This window comes from Monodelphis domestica, chromosome 3 (genome assembly GCF_027887165.1).
Source record: "Monodelphis domestica isolate mMonDom1 chromosome 3, mMonDom1.pri, whole genome shotgun sequence".
NCBI lineage: Eukaryota > Metazoa > Chordata > Mammalia > Didelphimorphia > Didelphidae > Monodelphis > Monodelphis domestica.
In genome coordinates, this window is record NC_077229.1 from 424,145,705 (window position 1) to 424,152,236 (window position 6,532).

The window sequence follows — 6,532 nt, forward strand, 5'->3', positions numbered from 1 at the left end:
GTGCTCTAAATCTCTTATAATCAGAGAAATGCAAATCAAAAGAACTCTGAGGTATCACCTCACACTTAGCAGATTGGCTAACATGATAGCAAAGGAAAATAATGTATGCTGGAGGGGATGTGGCAAAGTTTGGACATTAATGCTTTGCTGGTAGAATTGTGAATTGATCCAACCATTCTGGATTTGGAACTATGCCCAAAGGGTAATAAAAGACTGTCTGCCCTTTGATCCAGCCATAGCACTGCTGGGTTTGTACCCCCAAAAGATAATAAGGAAAAAGACATGTACAAGAATATTCATACCTGTGCTTTTTGTGGTGGTAAAATATTGGAAAATGAGGGGATGCCCTTCATTTGGGGAATGGCTGAACAAATCTGTTGGTGACGTAATACTATTGTGCTCAAAGGAATAATAAAGTGGAGGAATTCCATGGGGACTGGAACAACCTCCAGGAATTGATGCAGAGTGAAAGGAGCAGAACCAGGAGAACATTGTACACAGAGACTGATACACTGTGGTACAATTGAACGTAATGGACTTCTCCATTAGAGGCAAGGCAGTCATCCTGAACAACTCAGAGGGATCTATGAGAAAGAACATGATCCATGTTCAGAGGAAAAACTGTGGGAGTAGAAACACAGAAGAAAAACAATTGCTTGATCACATGGGTCGATGAGATATAGCTGGGGATGTAGACTCTAAATGATTACCCTAGTGCAAACATCAACAACATGGAAATAGGTCTTGACCTAGGATACATGTAATACTCAGTGGAATTGTCAGTTGGCTAGAGGAAGGGTTGGGGAAGGGGAGGGAGGGAAAGAACATGATTCTTGTAAGCAAGGGAAAATGTTCTAAATCGACTAATTAAATAAAAAAAATTTTTTTAATTTAGTTCCTACTATGGAGAAGAGAGTTAGTATGCTATTATGGACAATAGGATTGGGCTTGGAGTCAGAAGGTCCCAGATTTGAATCCTGTTTCTGAAATTCATTAGGTTTGAGATGCAGTCTGAATTTCTTTGCTTCTCAGGGTTTATCTAGTATGATGCTGATGAATTATCATTTGTACTGGTGGAGGAGTTCCCATATCAGGTTTTCTTTGTACTATTGAAATCACAAAGGGCGGCTTGGTGGCTCAGTGGATAAAGATCCAGGTCTAGAGACTGGAGGACCAGGGTTATGATCTGGCCTCAGACATTTCCTAAAGGTGTAACCCTGAGCAAGTCATTTAACCCCATTGCCTAGTCCTTACCATCCTTCTCCCTTGGAACCAATACTTAGTAGTGACTCTAAGACAGAAGGTAAGGATTAAAAAAAAGAAAAAGAAAATCACCCATCATTCTATATCCATGTACTATGGAGAAAGAACTGTTCTAGAATAATATTTATAGATAAATAGTTTCCATTCTTGGGGAGCTTCCAGGAAGCAAATACACAAATATTTTTAATACTAAATTAGAAGATATTAAGTGCCACATATGACAGTGTGAGTGAATGTGTGAAGAGGCAGCTTGGGATAGTAAAAACTACACTGGAGTTTGGGAGTTGGAGGAATTAAGTTCTAATCTAATCTAATTTTATCACCTGTGTCATCTTGGGTAAGTTATTTCCACTGAAAATCTGTGTCTCTTTTTCCTTCTCTAGAAAATTACTAAATTGGGGGGTAGCTAGGTGACTCAGTAGTTTAAGAGCTAGACCTAGAGATGGATAAACCTACCTTCAGATACTTCCTAGTTGAGTGACCCTGGGCAAGTCACTTAACTCCCATTTCCAAGCCCTTGCTGTTCTTCTGTCTTAGGATCAATGCACAGTATTGATTCTAAGACAAAAGGTAAGGGTTTAAAAAAAAAGAAAATTATTCAAATGGAGGAAATTATCTTTGATCCAGGTCTAAGTGAAGCTGTAAGCCTCACTGTTCTATACCTAGAAACTGATTCATGACTCAGTTGTAAAGATATTTCTCACAGAGATTTTTTTTTTCATGGAAATTACTCTGCTGTGTCACCTTGATGACCATCTTTGAGGTCAGGTGAATCTCTTGTGTCTTTTTCGGCTTCTGGCTTACAAGATGAGCAAACAGGAGAGGAATAACGGGTGTGCCAAGAAGGGCTGAGGTCATGACTGTGACCATTGTGTGCCCAAGGACCAGTCTGCAACATCATGGAGGCTGTGGCCTTGAGGGACATCTCAGAAGCCAGAGTCTTTGATGCCTACATGCTGTCCAAACTGTAATGTGAAACTACATTACTGTGTGAGCTGCAGGATCCACAGCAAATCCCATGAGGCAAGAAAGGATGGGACACCCTCACCCCCCTTCGGTCCTGCGGATGCTGCCCCCAGACCTCCTCCAAAGCCTATGTAAAGAGTTATCTGCCCATCAAGATCCCAGTACCACTCAGAGGAAAATGAAATGGTTGGTTTATCTTTAAAAAAAAAAAGAGATGAATCTCTCGTAACTCAGAGAATATTGCACCAAGAGAGACACTAGACTTTGAGGGGTGCCCCCAAAAGGGCTCTGCAAAGCACGAATAAGTTAAGCCTTCGAATTTGCAGAGCTGTAAGTCAAAATCTGGTACCTGGGAAAAATTCACCTGAACTCAGGGTACAGAGTGGATGGGAAGGGTGGTTCTAAGACTCGTCCTGTGAAGTGTTCGCGTGGACTAGACAGGCAGCAATGGAAGTCAGAACGCAGAAGAATTGAAATCACATGTATTCCTGGAGAAGGGGGTCAGAAATAAGGTAGAAGGGGCTCTAAGCTGGGTGCTGGATCATTGCAAAGGGTGGAGAGTGACCTGAAGCTTGGACAATAAAGACCTGAAAATTGAAGGCTTGTAAATAATCACAACAAGGACTTGGAAAAAGCAGAGTGAATTGGAAAGGAGGAGAGGTAATTTCTGAGTGATGGTGGCAAAGAAAGGAGACTTTTTCAGTTTCCCCCTCTATAATGGCATTTAAGGACGAATTTAAAACTCAATGAAGGGGCAGCTAAGTGTCTCAGGGGATAGATGGCCAGAAATGAAGACAGGAGTTCTTGGGTTCAAATCTGGCCTCAGTAACTTCCTAGCTCTGTGACCCTGGGCAAGTCACTTAACCCCCATTGCCCAGCCCTTAGCACTTTTCTGCCTTGGAACCAATATGCGGAATGGATTCTAAGATATAAGTAGGGGTCTTTAAAAAAATTACTCAGAGTATAGGACAGACGATTCACTCATTTCTAGTTGTTATTTGTTCTATCTAACACCAGAGGGCACAAGCTCTCTGTGACTCTCAGAGATCTGGGCTCTCTGTCCCCTTTCACCTTTCTTGGTTTTCTTTAAAAGATAGCTGTTTCAAACCTCGCTTCACAGGATTACTACTTGTGTGACCCTGAGCAAGTCACTTAACCCTGTTGACCTAAAAAAAATTAAAAGGCAGTTATATAGGAATTTTTATTTGAAGAGGAACCTTTAATAATAGTACTTATTCAGAGATTTGGAGTTTTTTAAATTATAAGAAAACCATGTTCTCTTACCCAACAATCCCAATGCTAGGCCTGTTAAATGCCAAGAAAGTTAAGAATGAAAATAAAATTCTAATAAGTAACAAGTAGTAGCAACATTCTTTGGGGTGGCAAAGAGCTGGCAACAAAATGATTACCCTTCAATTACTCTGTAGTAAGAAACGATGAATATGAGGAATTCAAAGAAACATGGAGAGATTTATAGGAACTTGGGCTGGGGAAAAAGCTGATCTGCGAGAACAAACAGTGATTACATCTAAGGTAACCTTATCCATTTTTGAATAATTATTAGGAAATTCTTTCTTATGCTGTACTGAAATTGGCTCACCATTTATACCACTTGGTCTTAGTGTTGCCCTTTGTAGCCAAGCAAAACTAAACTTAATCCCTCTTTCATGTGACAATCCTTAACACAACTGAATACAGTTATCCTAAGAAGTAGCTTAGTTGGCATGGTGGAAAGAGTCCCAATTGGAACTAGAGTTGGGAGGACGTGAGTTCAAATTTGACTTCAGACACTTCCTAACTCTGTGACCTTGGGCAAGTCACTTAACCGCAAATGCCCAGCCCTTGTGGCTTTTCTGCCTTAGAATAAACTTTGATACTAAAATAGAAGGTAAAAGTGGAATTGCGTGCCAGCTACAAGGGGGAGGGACATGATCATGTAACCATGGAAAAATATTCTAAATTTAATAAAAAATTTCAATTAAAAAAATTAAACTGAGAGGGAAGTAAAAAAAAAAGGTAAAGGTTTAAAAAAAAAAAACCAAAACAAGAGTATGATATCCTCTCCTTCTGGATAGCCTTTCTTCTCTAGATTTTCATGTTGCTGCTTTCTCCTTCTTTTCCTCCTACCTGACTGGTTTTTTTCCTTCTAAGTTTTATTTTCTGGATCTTTATCTGGGTCAGGTCTGTTAACTATGGGTGTGCCTCAAGGCTCTGTCTTTTTTTTTTTTTTTAATCTATACTTCTTTCTGCTGAGACACAGACATACATCTCCAGTTGCCTCTTGGACATCTTCAACTTTATGTCCTAGGCATCTCAAATTCAACATGTCCAAAAGAGGGCTTATTATCTCCCTTAGGGGGAGAAACCTCCTCTGAGAACATCTTTTTATTTAAAAGGGCAACATTGATGGCAACCACTAGTTGAAGAACTCTCAATTTTTTAAAGATAGCCTAGATAAATATTTTTTTAAGCCATGTTTCTCCTGCAAAGACTTTTCACCGACCCCACCCACCCACAACCCTCAAAAACTCTGAAAGAACTCCAAACTCTCTTTGGAGCTACTTCTTTTTTCTTTCCCTACTTTTTTCCCAGTTGCTCTCCCTACTGACCTGGCTATTTTTAGCCAGGGGACTCTTGGTGAAGAAGAGATAAGCCGCTTCTCTCGCCCATCTGCTTGAGCCCATGTTCCTCAGTTTCTCGCTGCTGATCTCTGGCCCCAGCTGTTCCTGTTCCTGAATCCTCCTGATCTCCAGCCCCAGCCCCAGTCCCAGTCGCAGACTGCTGGTAGTTGCTGCTGTGTCTTTGGAACTCACAAACTTAGAGCTGCTCTCTGGGCAACTGGTAAATATGGGGGTGTATTTTCCTTCGGCAATCATTAGCCTCCTAACTCCCTCTCCATGTGGCTTGGGAAATAAACTGTTCCCTAGCATTTTACCTCAGGGGGGAAGGGGAGAAGGAAGCTACTCTTCCAAACAGGAAGTAAATTACAAGCATGGTGCACTGTTCGAAAGAGCAGTGAATTACCTATTTCAAACAGCTTCCAGCTTTCGGATATATTTTTCATGAGTGCACGGATCCTTTTATTTATCTCGCCTGAGATTCAGGGGAGAAATTCATCTCCTTACAACCCTTTTCCATTTGGGCCTGCCCAATCTCTAAGATTCATCCAGTTTGGGATTCCTCAAAACCATGTTCTCCCTCACTATGGGAGATTCCAGAAATGTGAAAAAAGTAATCCAAACAGATAGAGAAAGGAACTTTAAAGAGACTGGATGTGAAGATTTTAATCAATTGTTTTATGAAAATCTCTGTATTTTGTTGTATTTTGCTGATTGTGTTAAGATTTAATTTTGTTGTTTTAAGTTCATATATTAATGTATTCAATACTATTCTGTTACACTAAATCAGTTTCATCTACTGTGTCTTAACTATTATATATATTCTGTTACCTTTCCCCTATGACTACTGAACAAAATATTATAAAATATTGTAAAAGCCTGGGAAGATTTTTCTTTATTTTTTTTATTTTGCAGTAATATAAGTTTAAATACATTTGTTCTAATATTAATGCATATCCAAAAAGCTTTAGACTATAAAAAATGATTCCATTGATTGTTTAAAAAAATTATGGGACTCTGCTTAATGATTTTGTCTGATTCTAGGAGAAGGGAATACAAAAAGAACCATTGTACAGTGCCAAAGAAGCACAAAGCTTAACTGCATAGTGCCAATTGAGCACCAGGTCAAAGAGACCAACTAATCCCAATGGGATTGATGAAATTTTGAGCCAAGACAAGAGAAGTTGAGTTTGTTTGGGGTTCGAGGTTGCAGCTGTTTTGACATATGTCAAAGACAGGTCTTCCTTGTCCCGCATTCTGCCATGTATCTCAAATTTGGCTCCTGCCTGTCTCCTATTTCTAGTTCCTATTCTGTCTTTCATCGAGTGGCAAAACTTTCTGTAGTCCTGGCTGCTAATTGGGGATATGCATAATTTGCTTTACAAATATTACCTCATTTAATCCTCACAGTAATACTAAGAAAGAAGTGCCTTCAATATCCTTATTTTATTATGAGGAAACTGAGGTGTGCAAAGATAAAGTAAGTTGCTTAGAATAACAAAGCTAGTAAATATCTGAGATCAGATTTGAACTCGTTTTCCTGACTCTTTGTTCTCTGAGTCACCTAGCTTTCTCTGCCTCCACCTCTCATCTACTCTGTTGAGAGGACCTGAGTTCAAATCTGACCTCAGATACTTCTTAGATATGTACATATTTTTTCCCCATTAGAATGTAAACTCTTTACT

At 39.7% G+C, this 6,532-nt stretch overlaps 1 pseudogene; it reads left to right on the forward strand.

Annotated features, from left to right (window-relative positions):
* Nucleotides 1–1,953: 1,953 nt before the first annotated feature.
* Nucleotides 1,954–2,364, forward strand: LOC100020447 (40S ribosomal protein S26-like; annotated as a pseudogene).
* The last annotated feature ends 4,168 nt before the right edge of the window (nt 2,365–6,532 follow it).